The 24,478-nt window shown below is 48.7% G+C and overlaps 1 long non-coding RNA gene across 1 annotated transcript; it reads left to right on the forward strand.

Annotated features, from left to right (window-relative positions):
* The first annotated feature begins 10,103 nt into the window (after positions 1 to 10,103).
* LOC148122053 (uncharacterized) lies at positions 10,104 to 11,202 on the forward strand. The gene is made up of 3 exons (XR_015737797.1): positions 10,104 to 10,188; positions 10,284 to 10,336; positions 10,843 to 11,202. It is a non-coding gene; the product is annotated as an uncharacterized LOC148122053 (long non-coding RNA).
* Positions 11,203 to 24,478: the final 13,276 nt, after the last annotated feature.

Raw genomic sequence — 24,478 nt, forward strand, 5'->3', positions numbered from 1 at the left:
CTTGCAGACACATAGACCTGAACTCAAATTTTGATCTTCAGCTCTAAGGGATCAAGCCAGACGTTTCTTTCTGAAGCCTCAGTTTCCCCATAGATTACAAAGTTCCAAAATAGCTGTTAGAATTACTGAAAATGAAATAGCAAACTGTGGTGAAGGCTGGGTGGGGAATCAGGCACCTCTTCTCCCCCACACCACTCTCCATGTAGTTAATCTACAGAAGGCTCCTCCTAAAATATAGCCCATCTATGTGCCGTGTCCATGCTTAAAACCCCAGATGGTCCCTCACTGCCACAAACCCAAAGTCTTTCACATGGATGAATCCACGCCCTGTGTTTCTCACCTGCCATCTTCTTCCCCCAAACACCCCAAACTATGCTCCAATTGGTTTCCTGTCTCGGGTCCCCAGATCCTGCCCCCAACTCCAAGCGTATGTCCCTGGCCTCTATCCCTTCTGTGCAGACCTTTCCTCTATCCCTCAGTTTTCAGTTCTTTACCTCCCTGCTTGAATATCCTTTGTAAAATGGGAATGATATTATCATTTTTGAATACAGGATATGTTCAGACAATTCAAAATCCAAAAGAGAGGAAGTGGTTTACAGCAGAAGTCTCTCCTCCTGCTCATCTGTCCTGCTTCCTGGGTCTTAGTTTGCTCCCCAGAGCAGCCTTTGTTCATATAACTTGGTTCTTCCAGAGGGAAATACATGACAAACAAACAGGGTGTGTGTGTGTGTGTGTGTATGTGTGTGTGCCTCTTTCAGTAAGGCTGGCATTCATCCCATTGTGTGCTCTACCCATTTTCATCAAAGTGCATCCTGAATCTCTAGACATATACACACATAAAGGTTCTGTGCGTGTATGTAATATAGTCATACATGTGTAATGACTATATCACACTTAATTGTATAAATCTACCATTTAATTGATCCCCTGGAGAGAGATTTACACTTAGCCTAGCTCCAACCTTTGCTGATAAAGAAGACACTTTCTTGAATAATCATCTTCATAAACAGTCGTCTTGCACACACAGACGCGAGGTCAATTTCTAAAGACAATTTGCGGGACAGACACCAGGAGCTGAGATCCTTCCAGGTCACCTCAGAGGAGCCTGAACAACTTGGTCGTCGAGTGTCTGTGGCAGGGCACACTCACAGAAACAACACATGTGTCTGTGCCACTCTTACTAATCCAGTCTTGGGCAACCAGGAAGGGGAGGGGGTTCATGGCATCTTGGCACTGTTTTGACTGAAGCCGCTATGGTCATGAGTGTTCGAGAGACTGCAGTCGTGTGTAATCAGTGCTGGAGCTGTTTATAGCTCTTTCCTCCTGTGAGGTATTTGTTCTTAGCCTGGGCCCCAATTCCTATTAGGCTGTTTATTTTTCTTAATGATTTGTAGGAGCTCTTTATTTACCAGGGAAATCAATCTTCCCCTATGACTGGAATTGCAAGTACTCTTGGTCCTTGCATAAAAGCTTCTTATAAAGAAGGTGATTTTTGAAGGAATTAAGCACCTCTCCTCTGTGCAAGGTAATTATCGGATGTATGGATGGACGGACGGACGGACGAATGGATGGATGGAGTGTATCCTGCCCAGGTTCTCAGTTAACCAGATAATCAAACCAGAAGACCTGTCCTTAGTGAAAAATCCTGGGTTTGGCGGCTGGGTGAGCTCAGCTGTCCACCCCAGCCTCTTCTCCTCCCCCCTATATGGTCCCTCTTCCCTGGACAGATCTTGACACCAGCCAGAGCTCCACAGGGCATAAGAGTAGAGAGGCAGCCCCATTACAGAATTTTTCTCTCTTACTGGCCTGTCAGAAAACCAGAATTTATGACCTCATTCACTTTACACAAAACCTGCTTCTGGAGACGTTTAAGATGACCAAATGAGGAGAGGGGTAAGTAAGAACTGTGGCAGGAGGATGGAGCTGGAATACAGGATCTCACAGAAGCCTTGGGCAGGAGGCTCAGGACCTCACTGTGTTCTCTGGTGACAGTACTCGTGGAGGTGTGCAGGGTAAAGACTGGGCTTCACCTCACAGGGAAGAGAGCTTCCCTGCACTGGAGCCACAAGCACCCCCACCATCTCCGTCTTCTCTCCGTGGGGCCCAGCTGCAGTCTGCAACTGCTCAGCTCTACCATGTCCTAGGATTGCTCGGCACAGCTGCCATCCAGCTTCCTCCATGTGCCTCCCGTGACAAGTGAGCCATTGCTGCATGGCCAGCTCTGAGCTGGCACACCACATGTGATGACTCCTTCAGGGCCCTCAGTACCAGACGGGGTCAGGATTATTGGTACCCAAATTTAGAGAGCTGATGACGAGAATGGGGAAAACAAGAAAGACAGCCCCTGCCCCTGTCACAGCCAGCACTCGGACTCAGGCAGTCTGTCCATCATTTCACTCATTGCTTCTACTGTGACAGACATGGGAGACCTGGACACGCTGGGAGGGTGGGGGAGTATTCACTCTAGAACAGGCTCCCCTCTCCAGCACACAGGAGAGTCATCCCCAAAGGAGGCTCTGGGATAACTGGCAGGAAGCCAGAAGAGAGATGGGGCAGGAGCCTTTGCAACAGGAGGAGCAATAAACCCAGTGTGGCTGGAAAGCAGGAAGTGATCCTGAATGACATAGGAGGGGGGTGGAGCTTTGACAGGCGTGTCCATGGACAGGTGAGGGCAGGTGTGGTGTGAGCAGGCATGGGCAGGTGTGAGCAGATGTGGGCATGGACAGGTGAGGGCAGGTATGAGCAGGCATGGGCAGGTGTGAGCAGATGTGGGCATGGACAAGTGAGGGCAGGTATGAGCAGGCATGGGCAGGTAAGAGCATGAGCAGGTGAGGGCAGGTGTGGTGTGAGCAGGCATGGGCAGGTGTAGGTGTGGACAGGTGAGGGTAGAGATGAGTAGGCATGGGCAGGTGTACACATGCATAGGAGAGGGCAGGTATGAGCAGGCATCAACAGGTGAGGACAGGTGTGGGCATCTGAAGACACAAACAGGCCAGACGCAGGAAGGCATGGACCGTGAACAGCCTGCAGGCATGCTGAGTTAAGTCAAGCATAGGCAAGCCTGGCTAGGCAGGAACAGGTGTAGGCACCCTGGGCCTCTCTCCCTTGGGTGAAGGTCTCTTACCCCCACTTACCCTCTTCCTGAAGCTGTCACCTTTCTGTGCCCCCATTTAACATCCCTTCCCCTGCTCTCACTCACCAGAGCTTCCCTGAGCCGAGCGGCATGCCAGGCACTGCATAGCCACTGGGAAGAGACCCATTAATAAGGCACACAAATAAACCTCGGCAGCCGCTGAAGAGAAGAGCTGCTCTGTGGGTTGTGATGAAGTGGCCTGTGGAAGCAGAGGAGGGAACAATTCAAGCTGCCAGCCAGAGAGCTGGGTACCGATACTCCAGCTGGGTCTGAAGGGCCACAGACAATGACACAGGGCTGAATCGCTGAGTCCACAGCCTGGCACCGGCAGCAGGCTATTCTGGAGGCCTAGATCCACCTGAAGGACAGAGCTGAGCGGTCTGGTACCTGAAGGGCCTTAGGCACCGAGAGGGGAGTCGGGGCTGCATCTGAGGCAAGGGCTACGGTGTGGTCAGAAGAGCTTGTTAGAGAGACCCCTGTAGTCCCGTGTAGAGCTACTAACACCTCTGCCCCTGATGGCCTTGGTTTTCTTCATAGTGAAGTTACATCTGGATGCATCACTTACAGAACTGATTGTATGACATGGCTGTATTTCTATGTCTCCATGGTGGGATATTCTTTGCATGTTCATATAGAGTGTGCATAACTCATATACCCTGCCCCCCTCTCTCCTATGGAATGAACAGGGAGAAGAAGATCCTGCTCAGCTTCCCTCCCCAAAACCCCCAGAATACAGCATCTTCAGTCCAGCTACAGAAACTGCAGAAAAGTACAAGGTTGTCCTTGTTTTCTAGGCCGCTCTGGGAAAGTAGTTCCCATTTTGTGAGCCCTTGTTCTTCAGCAGCTAATAAATACCATTGTTTGTAAATAGGATGACATCACAATGAAGCTACAACACCATCTGTGTTATTTCCTCTCCTTCTCCACATGCTGGCCCTCCTTGACCCTGGCCATACATAAAGACTCAGCACAGAGGTTTTTAAAGTGAACATTGTCACAGCTTGACAAGAAAGGATGGTCCCACAGCAAAAATACTGTGGTGGTCCCTCAATGACTTGACTCCTGTCTAACACTGATAGGGAAACAGGCAGCCCCTCCAGGATCTTTTAGGCCGAGGGAAATGTCCTTTAGCTGGTCCCTGTGTGATCTAGATGTGAGCTTCCATCCCATCCTGCTAGTTATGTGAAATGTGACCACTGGAGAGGGGTGGGATAACTTGAGAAGCAGGATTTGACATGTGCCTGGCCTGCTCATGGCATTTCTGTTATGGCCTGGTATAGCAGCAGGGAGTAGTCACCTCATCGCCCACCGGGCTCCTTTGGGATTCTTTTCTTTCAATTCAGGTAGCACAGTCTCTGTTGAAGCGGCATTTATGCCCCCGTGTGCCCTGTAAGTCTGCCATTATGATTTGATTATTGCTGTTGTTAGTACAATCTATTTACTTTTGCCAGGCAAAAAATCCTGCCTTCATGATGCAGAGGCAGGAGGATCTCTGAGTTTGAGGACAGCCTGGTCTACACAAGTTCTAGGACAGCCAGGGCTACAGAGAGAAACCCTGTCTCAAACAAACAAACAAACAAAACGATGTTTTTATTTTTAATTTATTTGCGTGAAAATTTTTCCTGCACGTATATCTGTATATCATATGTCCCTGGTGTGTTTTTAGATCACCTGGAACTGGAGTTACAGATGGTTGTGAGAGTCTATGTGGGGGCTGTAAACAGGGCCTGGGTCCTCTGGAAGAGCAGCAAGTGCCCATAACCATTGAGCCATCTCTCTAGCCCCACTGTGACTGGATGTGATCCCATGTTGCAGCCGAACCATATGGATGCTGACATCTGGGTCTAAAAGCAACCCCTGCACCTCTAATTGTGTGCACAATCACTAATTCCTTCTTCCTGTCCTGCATCACATGTAGAGGCCCTTGTAAAGGGGTGAGAGTTGAACTGGAGGTTAAAAGGAAGAAGTGAGTAAGATTTGGGGGTGAGTTATAGGGACATCTATTGGAGACATTACCTAAAAATAAAGGTAAACAATCTTTGCTTCATCCAAATGTGGGTACCGCCGAGTCAAATGTCACCTTATGAAAACTCCTTTTTCTGTGTCATCTGAAAGACTGATCCCAGATACAGCTGTCACCCAGCGCCCAGTAATGGGCGGGAAAGTGAGGGGTCTCCCACTTACCCAGAAGATGCTTGCCAGTGTTGTCCAGTTTACAGAGTAAAGGCGATGGGGCCACAGTGGGAACTGGCTCAGCAAGCGGAGCCTTTGGTGACAACGGACAGCCCCCATCTGACCAGGTTAACATGCCCTGGTGATCACAGAGGCTGCCGAGGGACCAGAACTCCACCTAAGTCCCGAGAGCCAGATTTCATCAAGGTCCCCTGCTCCCCTGGTCATCAGGCAGATTTATTAAGAACATCAGGAGCCTAGCAGAGTCTGGCTCACCTAGCAAAGCCCAGCCCAGCGACCCCATCAATACCACGGGGAGGAGGGCAAGAGACAGAATGTCTGTAAGGTCATTTGGAGATGGGAAAAAAATTATTCACAGCACTCCCAAAATAGCCAATCTCCACTTTGTAGCGATTGTCACCTTCTTGGCCCTAAATCGAATTCTGCTGTGAGAAGCAAACTCAATCTTCCCTCCACCGAGTTTTGCTTTTTATGAGATCGACAGTAAGTTGGGGTGTGTTCAGAGAAAAGGTGCCAGAATTGGGAATTCCCAGGCAGTCCAGAGGGGACAGAGAGGCAAGGCCATGAGAGGTAGGAGGACAATGTCAGGGTTGAAGCTGACTGACGGCGTTCTTATGGCATAATCAGAAAGCAGTGAGCGAAGCCATGGTCATGCATGCAAGGCACGATCCAGGATCCTTCACTTACCCTACAGGGCACTTTCAGCTGCCTTGTCCTGTGTGAACAACGGCAGGCATCATGCCACATACTTGCAGCCATGACAGCTAGGGGACAATGGCCCTCTCCAGGATGTCAGAGAAGCTCCTTGGAGAGAAGACAAACGGCCTCTTTTTTAGCGATTTTTCTCTGGTTCCCCCTTTGAAAATTCCCTCTGACTTCTGCAACATCTGGGGCTGAGGGATCCTCTGAAGACCTGTCTTGTGTGTGCTCAGATGTGTAGGAACAGAACTGGCCTGTCCACTCTAGATACCAGAGGTACCCACTAGTCGTGACACTCAAAATCATCTTGAGACCTGGGAACGTAGCTCAGTGGTGGGGTGCTTGCTTAGCACATGCGAGGTGCTGCCTTCTATCCCCAGCAACAGGACAAGAAAAGGCGTTTTCCAAAATGTCCTCTAGAGACAAAGTGACCCCTATTAAGAAACACGTCCTGTAAATTCTACTGAGGGCTCAAGCATATGAAGCGTCCCTCCCTCTCTAGCCGCAAGCATTGCTGCCAAGTTCTTTAGTGATTGTTCCTCAAATGTAGTGACTATATAACTAAAAGGCCTCATCTCCCCCCCATACGCACACAGAGGCACTACCTCTCTCTAACCATGCAGCACAGTGTCTTTAGCGATGGGTTCACCTCCATCATTGCTGGCTTGTTTGACCTGGAGCAAAATTCATGTAAGAATGTCATTGAGAAAATGGTTATAGTAATAACAATCTTCCTAGGGCTGTAGTAGCCAGAGACTGTTCTGACACGGGGAAGGCATCTATAGTCTCATTTGTCTGTGAGGCTATGAGAATTCAATAGACACTTAGATAAAAATCTTCTGAAACAACTCAAATCAAGGTGTTAAAGCATGGCCTTATGAAGTAAGCAGGCAAATGTTGTTTTGCTAAATGTTCATGCTGTCAAATTGACTTCTAAATATTTATGTTTCTAACCACAGACCCGGGCTGCTCTCAGCCTTTGTCCGGGAAGCTTCTTTGTGCAGTGGGGGCAGCCAACATTGAGAGGGTTCAGAGGAGGAGACAGAGTGGTCAGCCCTAAATAGGACATCTCCCCCCCTCCAACCTCCACCAAGCTCAGTGAGCACTGCAGAAGAGAATGAAGAAAGAATGTAAGATGGGGAGGAGAGTTGTGAAAGGAAAACTGAAGGACTCGACGTGGCTATTGTACCCATGTCCTCACTTCCACTGTGGTTACACGCAACAAGACCTGCACGAGATCAAGCCAGGAAAAACCCAAGCAAAATGAGGCCAAGGGCCATTAAGCCTCATCCCCTACTGAGGAGCTATTGGAGGCAAATGATAGCCACTTGGGGATGGAGAACCTTTCTTTTTCTTTTTCTCGCTTTCTTTCTTTCTTTTTTCTTTCTTTCTTTCTTTTTTTTTTTTTTAATGTGTGACCACTGATTGATTTCCAAGCTTCAGTGGATAGGGAGCGCCACCCTATACACATATAAGCAGCATGAGTTGGACTCTGGGTTATTTTTAAAAGTGTGTGTTGGCAATAGAACCAACCCCATTGACAGAGGTATGGGTACGCCAGCCCCAAAGTTGTTTGCATGGGAACGCTGTCCCCACTGCTCATTTGTTGTGTGGTAGCATGGGCAGAGGAAAGCTGCCTTCCCCGTCTCCCTCCACCCCTCCCATCGATGCCTGAGTCTCTGAGATGACTCTGACATCACTAGACCAGGAAAGTTGTCCATGCCCCTCATCAGCTGAGGCACTTAGGAGAGTGGCCCCTACACCATGCTTGGGCAACACAGTAGAGATGGCCCTGAAGTTACTGGTGTGGGAGAACAGACCCCGAGGACATGAAAATAGAACTGGCCTTGGCCCTTGCTCACAGCTGCAAGGGGTGAATTAGCCAGGGCAATGTAGGAGAGATCACCCTGATGGTGAGGACAAGGGAGAGCTGGCTGATCTCCAACCCTGCAACTATCCTAGCCCAGAACCCAGGTTATCAGTTGGTCCACCCCAACATCCACCGCATCTGTGATCTGCTGGAGCAAGACAAGAAAAGTCACCTGGCTTCCAGATCCAAACCTGCAGGATCTTTACAACACAGGGCAACCACAAGATAACCAATAGGAGCTCCAGTGAGGGCCCGGCATTAATAGTGTAGCAGAAACCAGAGGTCTCGAACTCTGCAATGAACACTTGGAAGTTAAGATATATGGATCATGTGTGGCTCACTGTGTCACACTTCAGCTTCCATGCGAAGATTGATTTTTTTCTTTTAAATTTTATTTTATTTTATTTTGGGGGAGGTTGCAAGGGAAGAAGGCAGATATGAAGGGATGGAGATGCATGATGTGAAAAGATATAAAGAATAAAGAAATTTTTAAAAAGTGTGTTGTGGGTTAAATTGGAAGGAGGTCATGCTGGGGTGAAATCTGGAGGGACTTAAAAGAAATAAATAGGGAGTAGACGTGTTCATGTTTCATTGTATACGTGGACGAAAGTCTCAAGAATAAAGAGAAATTATTTTAGAAAGTTGAAATGATCCTCAAAAAAAGAAGCAAACATACATCAATGTTTCAGTTTCGTACGAGTCAGTAGGCAGATACGGGGGGTGTCAGGTGAATGTCCACACCTCCCCCACACAAACACACACATGCACACATGCACATATGTGTGGACATTCCCAGCAAGTCCTTGCACGTGCAGCAGTCACTCCACCCTGTGACATCCTTGCCAGGTTAAGCACCAACAGAGAATCAAGACACTTCTTCTACTCTCTGAGAAAGACTGGAGGAAGAGAAGGGTGAGAACAAACTTCTAGAGGTCCAAACTTCAGATTAGATCCTGCATCCCAGGGGCTTTTATAACCCATATGTTTTGCTAAATCCAAGAAACAGGGTGTGGGGAATGGAATTGCCCTAGAAAACAAACAAACAAACAAACAACAATTGCTTATTTTGAGGTTGTGTCCTGCTCCTTTGACAAAATCTGAATTATGTCCCAGCTGAAGTTGCCAAGAGTGGCTATTCTCAGCAAAGAATGGGCATATTACTCATGTGGCAGCATGGGTGGAGGAGAGATGCCCTCCCCCACCCTGCCCTACCCTACCCTTACCCATCAATGCAGGTGGGAGGGCAGGAGAGCCCTCCCTGCCCCTCAGTAGCAGCGACAGTCTGAAGAGTGGCCCTACACCATGCCTGGGCACCACAGTAGAGCTGGCCTTGAAGATGTAGATGTGGGAAAACCAACCCTGAAATGACCATATCTATTAGTGAGGGTCCACTAGAGAAACAGAACCAGCAGACGAACACATATTAAAAGGGGACCTACATGATAGGATCTGGTAACTCAAGAGTGGCTGTCTTCCCACTGGAGAGGCAGAGAAACTAGGAGCTGCTCACCCAGACTCAAGGCCTCAGGAGTCCCAGTCTGACACTGGAGGCCAAGAGAAACACTGAGCTTCAGCCCATGTTGGAAGCCCCAAATAGCTGTGTTCTGACATCAGCAAAGCAATGTGGCGGAGCATCAGTAGCTGCAAGCTAAATGAACTCACTCACCAACGAGATATAAAAGCCATGAGGCAAAAAGGTCCACATTCTCCTCAGACTTCTTTTTATTTGGGCTTTTGCTGGGAGGAGCTGCCCACATTTGGGGTAGGTCAGACCACTTCAAACCACGCAGTCAAGAAAATCTCTCACGGGGCCCAGCAGCTTATCTCTTAGTTGATTTCTGCTCTAATACACTGACCAGCCCTCCATCCGTCCACTATATGGAATTCTAAGGGTTTAGTCACTGGTGGATTCAAATCCCCCTGTATCCTCCCATTTGCTGAGTAACTGTAGGCCTGTCCTTTCTCCTCCCTGGGGGCTGTTGTGAGTCACTTTATCACAAATATGAGGGGTTTGCCCTCGATGACGTTAGAATTTCTTCCAGCAATACTATCGTACAGGTCCAAGCAACAGTCTGTGGTGTAGGGCCAGGCTATGGCTTGTGTGCCCTTGCACACGTACGCATATGAACATGCATGTACGGGCCTGCCTGTCTGTCTGTCTGCAGGATACTCAGCTGGCTGGTAATCCTCACATCATATGCCAGCCAACCGCAGACCATCAACACATCAGATCTCTCATCCCCTTCTTTCCAAAGTCGTCAGCAGTATAAGAAAAGCGTGCCATCCCCAGTAGGTATGAAGATGCCCGGAGAGCTTCAGCACCCTGAGCTGTGTTCATCGTGTGAGTATTATGGTATGCCAAATATCAGATGTGGCTTTGTCTTGCAGAAAACACACACCTTATTCACCCAGGAAATCTGACATGCCACTTAATAAATGAGGTAAGGAGACCAACTCTTGGGGAGAATTATAATCTTCTGGGTGATCACATAGGCAGACTATAGGAAAATCAGGAGATTTTGTTAAAGCCAAAAGAATTGTCAAGTAATTCGTGAACCTAGAGAAGCTAAATAAGAAGATGAACCTGATGAAGATTATTTAGCTATCCGCCAGGAGGTAGGAAATAGACAAGAGTCCCAGGTAACCTCGGGTGCATGGGGGGGTGGGAGGGTTGATGGAAGGGGAGAGGGTTAGAGAGAAGGAAGTAGGGGAGGAATGGGGAAAGCTCGGTGGCCTGGGATGGGGGGGGAGGAAGGATGAATATGGGATCAGGGAAGAATATATTTCAACTAAGGGAGTCATTTTAGGGTTTACAGGAGACTTGATTATATATGGGATCCCAGGTCCAAGGAGAGATGCCCCAGATTGTTCTCTGGACAGAGGAGAGGGTGCCTGAATCGGCCGTGGCCCATAACTATACTGATGTATATTTTGCTTATCACCATAGATCCTTCATCTGGCAAAGGACGGCGATACAGTCGGAGACCCACATTGGAGCACCGGACTGAGCCCCCCGAGGTCCAAATGAGGAGCAGAAGGAAGAAGAACATGAAAAACGAAATCAGTACTGCGAGGGATGCTATCACCCACTGATACAAGGGAACGGATCTAATGAGAGTTCACCAAGGCCAGTTGGACTGGGACTGAACGAGGACGTGATCTAACCAGATTCTCGGAATTTGGCCGGATTCTCTGAATGTGGCTGGCCCGAAGTCTTTCTGAAAAGCCATTGACTATGATACTGGGACCTGTTTCCTCTGCATATACTGGATTTTGGGGATCCAGTCTGTTTGGATTCTCACCTTCCTGGACCTGGAGGGAGGGGGGAGGAACTTGAACTTCCCACAGGGCAGGAAACCCTGACTGCCCTAAGGGACGAAGAGGGAGGAGGAGAGGGAGTGGGGGGAGTGGGAGGGTGTTGGGAAGAGGGGCGTAAATGGAAACTTTTATAATTTAATAAAATTTACTTTCAAAAAAAAAAGAATTGTCAAGTAAAATACTCAAGAGTGTTTGTTACTAGAATCACAGGAAGGGTATACTTGGAAAATAATCTCTTTGATTCTTGATAAGTAATAGAATAATTGGAAAAAACTCATTATTCTCCCCAGTGTGGTATGATGGATTATTGGGGCTCTTTGATTTGTCTTTTGGTTGGCTGGTAGGTCTTTAGGCTTGTTTCTTTACTTCTTACTGATATCATCACTATTCCAGGCATCATGTTATATTAAATGCATTTTTATTTTATTTGTATGCATTCATATGGTGCACACATGTGTGTAGTGTGTGCATGTGAATATGGAAACAGACATCAACCAAGGGTCTACTCCTTAGAAACCAGGGTTTCTCATTAGCCTGTAGTTCACCAATCATCAGGCTAGGCTGGATAGCCAATGAGACCTAGGGACATGACAGTCTCCACTTCCTTATTGGCCTGTAGTTCACCAATCAGGCTAGGATGGATAGCCAATAAGAGCTAGGGACATGACAGTTTCTGCCTCCTCAGCTCTATATGGGTTCTGGGGATCTGAACTCATATGTTTGTTGATGAAGCTATCTTCTCAGGCTATAAGGTAGAGTAGTCTCTCTCTCTCTCTCTCTCTCTCTCTCTCTCTCTCTCTCACACACACACACACACACACACACACACACACACACACACAACTCAAAACTATTGCATATGCCTTCTGGCTACTTAGAGATTCTCTGGTCTCTCTCATTCTTCCCTTAAATTGAATTTCTTCTATTGGCCTCCATGGAAACTGACCTAAGAAATAAATAAAATACTATTACTCTCTTTCTGAAAACTCCTCAATGGCCCCTGTCAAGTTCAAGTTCAAATCTCCTAGTGTGGCCTTCACAGCTGTCTAGGATCTCCATGGGCCCATCCTTCACCATTGATCTCACCTGTACCTTGGCTCCCACCCTGTTCTCTGGGTCCTTGTCACCCTGTGGAACATTTTTCCATTCCCAACAACTGAGTCATATTCTTTTTCCCCTCTCAGGCCTTTGCGCATGCTCTTTTCACTGCCAACCCTTCAGGAAAGCAAACGTCCCCCAGAGAGCTAGCCTGGAGCACAGGGCCTGGCACACTGCACAGGTGCCCCATCGTTGGGATTGCGAGGAGGAGTGGAGGTTATTGGGATGACGGTGATGGGCTAGGACACTGAGAAGTCACTAACCACCCCAAATCTGGTAAAGCAGCTACAGGCAGGATCCTCTGTGGTACCAGCAGGAATGTCACTCAAACCTGGAATACTGGTCTAGCTGCTGCCAATGCCAAGGTGTGGGGGAGGACAGGGCCTAAGCTGAGGGATGAAGAATGGGCCTGTGAGTACCTGAGGAGGTTGTCGAACCTCACCCTGGAGACCAGAGGGGATTCCCACAGAGAGTAAGAGTTAGCATGTAGAGTGGAGTACCATAAGATGCTGTCATTATGATTCCCAGTCGCTATAGTTACCTGCACAAGGCCTACTCGAGATCCAGTCAGTCAAGAGTCCAACATATATGGGAAAGAAACTCATGAACCCCTCTCACTAGCTGAAGAGTTATCGGTTGCTGCTGGAGATGGTGAGATCATTTTTCTTCAGTGGTAGAGCTGCTGATGAGTTGCCCAGGCTCAGGGAAGCAGCACTGTTTGGACTCAGTGAATTGAGGGGAGCAGAAGGGAAGAAGGAAGAGGAGATGTGGGATATGGAAGCATTGGGAGGCACAGCAAGTGGGCGGGACTTGGGTTGGATGTGATCAAGCTGTATTATATAAATGTATAAAATTGTTCAGGTACAAACCAAAAATATTTTCCAAGAAAGGAGAATGTGAGTTGAGCTCCCTACCTCATCACAGCGGGGAAAGGAAGTTGAACACTAAACAGTGGTGAGCAGGCAGCATCGCTGGTTCTTCTGACTGTGGATGTTATGTGATGGGCTGCTCATACTTCCCCACCGTGGTGTTCTGTGCATTGAACAATGGGAAAGAAACTAAGACACTAGAATTGCTCTTTTAAAAGGTTCCTAGGGATGGTCCTCAGGGGCAAAAGAGCAAGAAATCAGTGAAAAGAAGTTGGGTCACTCAAGGAAACAAACCAGGTGCTGCCTTCTTCTTTGATCTATCCAACAGAAAGACATGGCATCTCAGGGCGCTTTACAAGCCTTGAAGAGTAAGGGCTGAGCCAGGCACCTATAGTATTCCTTTACCTTGTGTGATATGTCCTCTACCAGGCCTTCACTCCTGCAGTTATGAGCATGGCCAGTCCCCTGCCCACCGTGGCTCACACTGTGGCTGTCCGACCCAACCCCATCAAGCTTCTTGTGTTCCTTGTAGTTCATCACACCACCGCTGTCTCATTAACATGCATGGATACAGTGCAGTCATGGCCAACACTATTCCTCTGGCTCTTGAAAGAAGCTCAGAAATCTCACGTCCTGCTGGACATTATTAGGTCCTTCCCTTCCATCCACACAGCTAGGAGAAGTCGCACAGAGGGCGGTGCACTCTCATGCATAGAATGGGTTTCCCGACTCCGGTGAGAGTCCACATAGACCTCACAACACAGGACGGAGGCCCTCAAATGTCCAACAACAAGAGTATTTCATTCCCCGCTGCCCTGCCAGGTAGAACCACAGTGACCCCAGGGTCTGGATGATATGTGTCCATACAGACAAAAGAAGATACAGCTGTTAGGCTGGGATGGCTTGGGACAAAGACCAGGATGGCTCGGGCCAGAAAGAACCACGATCCCACTTGCTATAGCTGTGCCCTCATTGTAAAGCCACCTCCCCCCACACACAAATGGTGCTAAAACCGAACTCCTGGTCAGCCCCTCCTGAACAACTACCAGGCACTGGAACCAGGACCCTATATGGAAAAAGGCCAGCTCCAAATATGTCACCCTTCCTCTTGCCAGGGACTGTAAGGATCGTCTCTCTTGCGTGCCCCTGTGACTTCTCTGGGATCCTGTAACCTGAACCTCCACCAAGAGCTGCACCAAACAACCTGAGCTTTTTTGCTCAGTTCATCTGATCTGATCACATCAAATTGCACAAACCCCCCTCAGAGACCTGACATGTGACAGCTTCTTCTGAGGTTAAAACCTTCTACCTTGGAGGGGAACATAAGATATAGGATGTAAAGGGGAGTGAAAGAACAGGATAATTAAGACATATTTACATGGCACAGCAACAGGATATTGGTGGGGAAAGGATGAAATATTCCATCCTTCAAGGAAGTTCCTTAAGACAGGAAGTAAACAATTCAAAGTAGCTTCAGGAAGTCCCTGAAACTGCACAGTTTCACCTGGCTCCTCCCTCCCTGAGAGTATGTCAACACTAAGGACGACTGAAACCAACTAAATTCCTTAGTAGAGACTCAGACCCAACCTGGAAAAAGCAGAGACCAGCCAAACTGCCTAGAAGAAGCAAAGGCAAATCAAGCTGCTTAGGGAAGAGGCTCAGACCAATTGAGCTACCACCGTTGAACCAACACTGTCCAGCCTGTTGAGCTGCCTGCTGGTTGTGTGCTGTGCTCCAGGTTTCCAGGTTCTGTGAGCTATCACCTGTGACGGGATGGGCTTTGGTGCTGCAGCTGCCTTTGAATCATTTCTGCTTCTGTAAGCAGCCCCTCATCCCTAGTCCTCTAAGCATCTATAATAAAACTCATTGGTTCCCCAAGTTGTAATTTGGTGGTACACATACTATGGTCTAATGTTGGTTCCTTATCTGGGGTAACTAGACATTTGTTCACATCTCCCCAGGAATGGTGTCACACAACAAAGCAATAGGGCGTGCTGAGGAGAATCATAACCCCAACAGAGAAACCTACCAAATTCACAGGACTGGGGACTGGGGAGGAGGAGCTGGTGAGAGGGCTTCAGAGCCTCACAGAGGCTTGTGTCCGGTATCCAGAGAGACAGTTTACAGACATGTTCCTCCACTGTGTCTTGAGAGAGAGATCTGAAAGCAGCCCTTCAAGACTCTTGGCTTATCTCAAGAAAAACTTGTCTTCACAGATCCAGCAACTATAGACAACACAAGAAACATTCACCTTGAAGGTCAACAGTCTGGAGTTGAAGTGTCTTTAGAGTCATCCCAGACGGGTGACTATAGGACAGGATGAACTTGGTGCAAAGTCCCAGTGTCAAGTCTGACAAAAATGCTTACCTGAGACGGGGATTATAAATGACATTACAGGTCAGGGTCTCCTCTATCCCTCTGAGCCTTGGTCCTCTCTCCTTTAAATTCTTCCCCTTTAGGGATATTTGTAGGACATAGTGGGAGTGCCACAAATGTCTTCATGATTAATTATCCTTTGTGGATAAAAGAAATTAGTAGAAACCAAACACTGAAAGGAAATAAGCAGGTAATCAAAACATCTAGGCCAAAATTTCCCAGTTTTGTGGCGCCTTGCTCACAAACGCCACCCATGTCAATCATTTCTTCACCCAGGACCAGAGCACCCGGGGTCAACATTGCAATCCTCCCTAGGAGAGGGCTGGTCATTTGCCCTTGAGTCACAGAGCAGGTCAGAGGTAGGTGAGGCATGAGATAGACCCTTGTTTCCCAGCCCAAGACCCACCAGCTTTCGTAGTGATGAACCCCAAAACATGGGACCAGAGGGGTGTCTTCTCTCGGGCTACTCCTCTGGAAAGTCCAGAAGCTTGGAGGCTGGTGACCAGGTATGTTCTAGGAGACAGGTTAAGTGTTAAAGCTCGGAGGAAAAGACTTCCCCAATAGAAGTGTTGCAGCTCTGAGTGGGGAGGTTCCCCTAGGCGAGTGTTTTAGCTCTGCAGGGAAAGGTATTCTGGCGGTCAGGAGCCAAGGAATATCACAAAGTCGCACCACACAACAAACCTCATATAGGAGATTTATGCAGAGGGACACAAGAGGATGGTTGCCTCTGCTTGGGTAAGAAGCAACAACAAACAGGTAGGAATCGGGCTTTGTATACAGTTTGGGGGCAGAGCTTTTCAGAGTGGGACTGATGGGATTTCATGCCAAACCCAGAGACTGATGGGATTTCAAACTCAGAGATTGGTGGGATTTCATCATCAGGGATTGGTGGGATTTCAAGCCCAGGGATTTGGTGGGATTTCATGAACAGGGATTGGTAGGATTTCAAGCTCAGAGATTGGTGGGATTTCATGCTCAGGGATTGGGGGGATTTCAGTCCATGGATTGGTTGAGCATGAACCAATTGGGGGCTCAGGAATTGGTGGTTTTTTGGTAGGTTTTTAAACTCAGAATTTGACTGGCTTGGATCTTTTACCCTACAGACAATACAAAGCGAAAAAGCATATGCCAGGTTGGTTATAGTCAAGGTTTCTTCCCATCTCTAAGATAATGAGGTAGCCGCTGATGACTCCAGGCCCCTGTGGGGTAATGACACTGCACTGTGAGAGTTGAGGGGCAGGTCCCTTCTCCAAGGTATATTTCTAATAAGATGGAGAGGGTGGCACAACTCAGCAAGCCAGGTTAGGACTGAGGGCCAGTTTCTGATTTCAGCAGGACCTGCAATGATGAGAAAAAGGAAATACAGACAGAATCTCTCCATCATGTGATTTGAATCAAGACAGTTCACCCCAGCCAATAACTCTTTAAAAACTTTGAAATTTGTGCTTCTAGGGCTGGCATTCCTGAGCCATCCCTGCCCTGCCCGATCTAGAAAGGACCATGCAGTCTGGATCCAGCCAGGATTTCAGAAAAATGATCCATTGAGAAGCCACAACTTGCCTAAGTCCAGCACAAACTCTCCAGGTAGGGGGGCCCCGGTGGGTTCAAATGACTTTGGTCCCTTTTGATACTGCACTCTGATTCCTCAATGCCCCTTGCAGCCACCACCGTCCTGTAACTGCTGGGACATCCTGAGTAAGGCTTTAGCTCTACAAGTTCCTAATAACCTAAAACAAATTAGAATGAAAAGACACAGGAAATGGTCTCAAAACTGACCCAGCATCTAATGTCACCAACTTAGGGATCCTTTTATATTCCAACTCAGGACCTATGAAAAGACATATACCAAGGCACACACTGGCTGTGTTTCCCCTAGAGGGAGTACTATGGGAACTTAGACCAAGTTGACACGTCCTTGGCCTCTTCTGGATATCTGGCCCATTGGAAGTGTTGGATGGATGATTCTGGAATGTATTTATTGCTGGGGGAAACTCATTCCTTACTGAAGAGAATCAACATTTGGGTCCCTGAAGAACTGTGCAATTGTTTTTGAAAAGCAGGAATGGAAATTACTGACCTTCAAAGCAAATTTGAGCTGAGGGTGTGCCCGAAACAAAACACAAAAAAAGGAGGTGGGAACTGTGAAGAGGCAGGAAGGCCTTCCAGATTTTGGGGTTTCACCCAGGAGAATCTCTCCCAGAGCCAAGAGGAGGTGGAATCTAGACAGGCTCGGTGGGAGTAACACCCGCTCTACCCCCTCATGGCCTCTTGGGGTGCTGCTGGGTAGTCAATCATCTTTTCGCTGTGGCTGGCTTCCTCCAAGCTGATTTCTCTGCACAGACAGCCCTGGGGTCCCACAGGGACAGAATGTGAGCAGGGCTCCAGGGAGCCAGGCCAGCAAAATGGTGCGTGGTGGGTGGCTGGACAGCCACATTGATCCGTGAGGGAAGAGGAGGAGGACAGGCCAGCCTGCTGTGCTCAGCAGGTACTCCTCTCCCCGGGCCCACAGGCCAAGCTGCCTATGCAGCCTTCAGAGGGTCTGTTTGCAATTACAGCTTGTTTTGATTATTAGGTCAGAATTTCATCTCCATGGGCTTGTGATAAAAGGCCAGAGCACGAGTGTGAGAGTGTTTGTCATTCCAAGCTTAGCTCTACCTCCCCTCCGTGTGTATGTGTGGGGGGGGGGCACACGCGCGTCTGTGTATGCTCTGTGTGTTTGTGTGTTCTCTCTATGTGTACACGCTCTGTGTGAATGTGTGTGTGCCTGTGTACGCTATGTGTGTGTAAGTGTGTATGTACATTTTCTCTCTCCCTCCCTCTGAGTGTGTGTGTGTGTGTGTGTGTGTGTTGTCTTTTCTTTGTCAGTTCTTGGCTCCTGAAGGGCGATGGTTGCAAGGGGCAGCCCAGAGACTGTGAATGTGGTGACCTTGTGCCACTGAGGGAGTGGGAGACCTTGGCGGGTCCTTGGAGTCTTTGAGCAGCAGGTTGTCTTTTGAGTACAAGGGAACTAACTGCCAAAGCAGGGGCCAGATGAAGAGGGATGGGAGGGGGGCAATCCTGCAAGCCCAGGCCTAGGAGGGAACTTGGAAGTCAATGGCTCCACCAGTAGACTGTGTTTTATTGGCCCACAGCAACCTCAGCAGTAGTCAGGCAATTTCTGCTGCTCTCATTCCTCCCAGGATGGTGAGATCACCATCTTCCCATGCCACTTGGTTCATTGGATATTAATTAATTCTAGAAGAGAACACATCTCCCAAACAGCAGAGAGGGCCTCTACGCCTCTGCTAGGCCGAAACACCCCTGCTTCCCAGACACAGTGAACGCACTAGGGCCTCATACACTCCTGAGGCACTATGGTGATAGCTGTGCAGTCCCCGGAGCGGGCTGGACTCCCCACTCTCTCATCCCCCCCCCACCTCTCTTCATGGAGGCGTCACAACTTCTGGGAAGCCCCAACTCCAGACCTTCTTCAAGATCTGAAAAAGACACACTCTCACAGGGCATGGGTCCCCCTGAGCCACCTTCCTTTCCCTACTATCAGAAAAGCTCCATTGACATTCCTAGGAACCCAAAGAATCTCAAGAGAAAGAAGAAAGAGAGACAGAAGGGTAAAGACGCGGTGCCCCCTGTGCCAGAGCAGACACCTTGGCCTTCCCTGCTGCAAGAACGAAGGAAGGGGGCTTAACCTCTGTGGAGTGGGAGACGGAGAGATAGGAGAACAGACAGTGAGCACGTAATGAGAGACAGAGGGAGTCCAAGAGAGACAGTGATAGTCAGAAAGCAAGAGAAGAGCAAGAGAGACAGACACAGAGACAGATGGAGACGGTGAGAATAATGGAGATGGAGAGAGCTTGAGAAGAGAAAGAGACACTGAGCAAGATCTCCTGTAGACCCCTTGAGCGTTCATCCATGTCTTCCTCACCCACATCTGTACCACATCGGTTCTGGAAGACATGCTCTGTTCTCACTGATAAGATGAATGATCCCTTTGTAACACCAAGGGACCACCAAGCCAATTAGAGCTAATGGCAGTTTTTTGGATGCCCAGACTTGCAGTGTCCTAACCCAGGGAATATGGCAATGCAGACAGTATCATTGCTATACCACCTGGGTCACTGAAAGAGGTGCTATTTTTATTCACAGCAGCCACAGGTTCAAGGACCATGGCTGACAAGCAGGGTGTGCATTTCTCCTGTTCCGCGGATTTCCAAGCTCCAGGTCCCCAGGTAGCCTCAGGGAATTCCAAAGTCCTCACTGGCACTGAGCAGCTCCCAGGATGACATGCAGGTTATCTTTCTATTTGCTTACCTAATCCTATCTTTTTATTTGCTTAACCTCTAGATGAAGATTGCTTCGTTTCTTCCCTCTTCCCTGATCAGGCCCACCATGTGCACATGGAGCGGCCACTGGGGACGATCCTCAGAGACACAAGCAGGGCCTCAGGTCTCTCCCTTATGCCGGCTGCATCTGCTCTGGTTGCTCTCATCTTACCTGCCTGGGCCTTGAGTCTGTTCTCCAGTTGAAGACCTTGTTTTCTTCTCTCCTTCAGTTTGGTGCAGAACTAAGATCTCAGCTTTACATCCCTGAATTCCTGAGTAACCAGACTCCTCACCAGGCACCAGCCACTGACCCGTACCTCAGTTTACCTATGCTACTTCTCACTTAAGGGAGTGGCACTCTTAGGATATGTGACTCTGTTGGAGTAGGCATGTCCTTGTTGGAGGAAGTGTGTCACTGTGGAGGTGGGCTTTCAGTCTCCTTTGCTCAAGTTACACTCAGTGTGGTAGACAGTTCACTTCCTGTTGTCTGTAAGTCAAGATGTCGGAGTCTCAACTTTTTCTCCAGCACCATGTCTGCCTGTATGCTGTTGTGTCCTGCCTTCATAAGAATGGACTAAAGCTCTGGAACTGTACGTGAGGCTTTGCCAATGAAATGGTTTCCTTTATAAGTGTTGCCGTGGTCACGTACTCTTTACAGCAATAGAAACCCTAAGACATCACTATACTGGACTTCGACCCAAGTACACTAGACTCGCAAGGCAGGTGCACCCAAGCTACCTCCTCTCTCTCCCAGAGCTCAGGCCTCCTCTTGGCTTCCTGACCTCACCAGAAGACCAGAAAGTACCTAACCACACAGTGAGCTTTGTAAATTCAGAACCACAGCTTCCTCTCCTCAAGGAATGCACCCATTCCTTCTTCCTCATAGTAACACCACCGCTAGGCTCACCCAGGTCATTCCTGGCCACTGCCCTTACCCACCACAGGCCTAGCATGGAGCTGGCTGCAGTTTGCTCGGAGGCTGAAGGAAGAAACAACTCCCCAGAAGCCAGTCTGACAATTTGGCTTCATTCTCTCCCAGTTGTTCTGAGAGATTGGATTGATTTAGCAGGAATGCTTCCTAACGCGTGAACAATTATTATTGTTTTATAAATTAGGAAGAATAAAATTCCACCATCTTTCTCCCTAAAACTACTTAAAGAGAGGCCATGCTGTAAATTCACAGTGCCCATGAGGAGCTAGACAAACAGCCAAAGCCACAGTAAAGGCAAAAGAAACCAAAAAAGAAAAAAAAAACCCTCCTCTCCATATTTTTTTCCTTAAGGGGAAAGGCGAGAACTAAGAGCAGGGAGGGAATATTTTTTTCTTTTTCTTTTAAGATAGAATCTTATAATCCTTTCCTGCCCCTCTTTCTAGCTGCACAAGAGATGCTTGAGGTGGAACATGTTAAGCTGAGAGAAGGAAGCAGGAGGTAAATCTAATGCACGTGCTCCTGCAGTTTGGAGAGCAAGGCAAAGAGCACTGTGAGGTTTTTCAACCTGGACCCCATTCCTTCTCTGGTCCCTCCACCTTGGCAAGCTAACTCTGCTGTTTCTCTCTATTTCAAACTATACTTGGGGAACGGCCAATAAGTTCCAGCCATATCCTATCTACTCTGTGAGCATGGCCAGCCCTGTTCCTGCTGTGGCCCTCGCTTTTTTTTAAGCTGTGCCATGAACCTGGCTGTGAGGTTCTCAGGGGATTATGGTCCCGCTCTGTGACTTCATGTCATTTAGCTGCCTCCCTCCAGATTCCCAGAGCTCACTCAGACAGAACAAAGCCCCATAAATGCCCTCTAGCCAAGCTAATGCCACTGTCCCCAGAAGTCTTGCTTGCTTACATACTCCTGGACCCCAGGTCTAACAGAGCAAGTGGAGGGCACTGATTGAGGGATGCTGGGACCTGGGACTCTGAGGGATACTGGGATCTGGGACTCTGAGGGATGCTGAGATGGAGCTCTACTGAGGTTTACTCCCAGGTTGTTGTGGCGGGTCCCCTCCACACAGTGTATGTCATCCATTCCCAGGTGACCAGCCTCCATCTGTCACATTTATGCATTAAATTCTACAGGATGCTTTCCAAGGCTGAGCCGGAATGACCCAGGTAACAAAGTCTACCCCTATATGTGATAAGCAACAGACAGGCGTTGACCCAGCCCCTGGAAGACATGGTGATAGATGCTAGTATGGAGGTAGCTTCAAGGAATGAGCAAAGAGGGGCGGTTCCTACATGAGTCTGGACCTCGTCTCATCCCAGGTGTACAGCCTTTGACCTGAAACTGGGGGGAGGGGGCGGTTCTCAGCTTCTAGAACTGAAGGATTGCTGGTCTTGACGGAGAGAACTGGAGTCAGGCTTGGTAAGGATTTCATTCCATGAAGAAAGGCTGGAACCAAAAGACAACTGTAGTGGAGGTGCTATATATGTGACAGTGGGCAAGGATTTACCTGAGGCCTTTATTCCTTGTGCATTAAGTAGGAATAAGCAGACTTGTGCCTTGAAGAGGGACTGATACAAAGGAATGCTGATCATTGGCTGTCAGTGTTTACTGAATCTAAACTCTCCGACTTCCCACCTCTAAGAGTTGTGTGTGTGTGTGTGTGTGTGTGTGTGTTCATTATGTGTGCACATGTGCACAGACACACATGGCATCAGTCCCACATCCTCAGCAGGACCACACCTACAGTGTTTTCCCCTGCCAGCATTCCTAGCTTAGGAAAGGGTCTCAGTGCTGTGACATCCCCCCGCTCCAACCTGGCCACACCCTTCTTCCCTGGCCAGGACATTGGAAACTCTGGCTTGGATTGAGGTGGTCTGCCTGGACACGTGTTGAGCTAAATAAACAATGTTTCTGTGGTTTTTTTTTTTCACTAGACATCCACGGGAATAAGAAGTGGGCACTGAGCATCTGAAACCATTGGGCCAGACAGACTGGCAAAGGAAATCCTTTGGCATAAGACACATCGGGTTTATGACACAGTCTCTGTGGGGAATGAGGATGGAGGCCAGGAAAGATTCCCCAAATCAAGGAAGAGGCCCAGGGACAGAGGAGGCCTCCTGCAGGGGAAGAGAGGCAAAGTTCTGCCAGTCCTTGGCGCCTCTTCTGCCTACTGTCCTCCAAGGTCAAGAGTAAGTCTGCAAAGCCCTTCAGGTCAGCATGGCCTCAAAGGTTGTGGTGGGGGTGGCGCTCTCCTCAGGACTTGCCCTTGCTGAAAGGCCCCTACATCCATCACCTGGTTCCAGTTTCTATGGAATCAGCTCCTCCTACTACAGCACCGCTCTGTGCTTCAGACTTACACCTTCTGTTGCCCAGAGGCAGGAGGCAGCCATGACGCCTTGTAAACACGGTGGGAAGCAGTGGTAAGGGATGATAAGACAGAGCAGGGCGGGGGAAACAGGGAAGACTAATGATGAGCGGCTTCCTCACTGAAAGCAAAGAGCTTAGAAGAAAGGAGGAGAGGGGCCTGGGAGGGAGACCTAGAATCCCCCACAGGTCTCTGAGAAAGACGGGAAGTAAGTATCATCTCTGTTGTATAGGGAGGGGCTCGAGGCTCAGAGACAGACAATAAAAGGCTCAAAACTCCAGATTTAGAAAGCAATGGGCTCAGCTCTTTCCCCTTCCGTCTACCCATTAATTTCTCAGACCCAGAGTGTCCTATCCAGAATACGGAAGAGCTTCTTGACCCACAACAGCTATCACATCACAGCTTTGGTATGGAGAAGCCTCTGAAGAAAACCAATGGAATCCCGGGCCCTGGATGTGTCTTTACAGCTGGCCTCTGCTAGCCAAGACATGGGCACAGTGAACCCAGGAGCTTAGCAAATGTTTATAAAACCTTTCCGTACATAGTTAATGATCTTGATTAGGACCCAAGAAAGCAGTCGTGTGTGTCCCGTCCCAGCTTTAAGGAGCATTTTATTATTACAAACTCCACTCCACAAGTTAATGAGAGGAGCTGTAGTCCATTTATCAGTAGGGCCAGCACCCGCCTGGGGAGGCCAGCAGTGGGGCCTTTGTTCTGTGCCTTGGAGTCTAATTTCCTTGCTCCACCTCTCTGCCCTGCTGCCCCCACACTCCCATCACCAGCTGCCACCCTGAAAGACATCACCTTGAGGGTCTCATGACTCCAGATCACTGTGCCTGACTAAGGGAGGGGAGGGGCCAGGGAGGGAGACTTAGAATCCCCCAAAGTCAGACCAGATTGGGCTGTCTGCTCTCCAAAGACTGGGGAGGTCCTGTGACTGGGTTTCTTTGGGAGCTGGATGCCTGAGCTCCAGTTGGGAATCTGGATTCTTCACCAGTGCCCAACTGGTCTGAAGAAGCATCTTTGAAAGCCAGAAGGTCCTGAGACATTAGCCTGCATGCCAGTCTTATCTCTGCTCCAGCCATGTGATCTTGGGCAAATCACATCAGTTTTGTTCCATGTCCCCATCCGTGCACACACAGCACCAGCTGTGAGCAAAGTGTGTACTGTCGTGACACACAGAATGCCTTTCATGTGAGGAATGTGGCTTGGGGACTTTAGACCAGGAAACCTCAGATACTGGTAGGAAACAGTCAACGAGGTTAGACAGGGCAGAATCACACAAGAGTGTGCTTATGCAAAAC

This window comes from Myodes glareolus, chromosome 5 (genome assembly GCF_982192425.1).
Source record: "Myodes glareolus chromosome 5, mMyoGla1.1, whole genome shotgun sequence".
Classification (NCBI taxonomy): Eukaryota; Metazoa; Chordata; class Mammalia; order Rodentia; family Cricetidae; genus Myodes; species Myodes glareolus.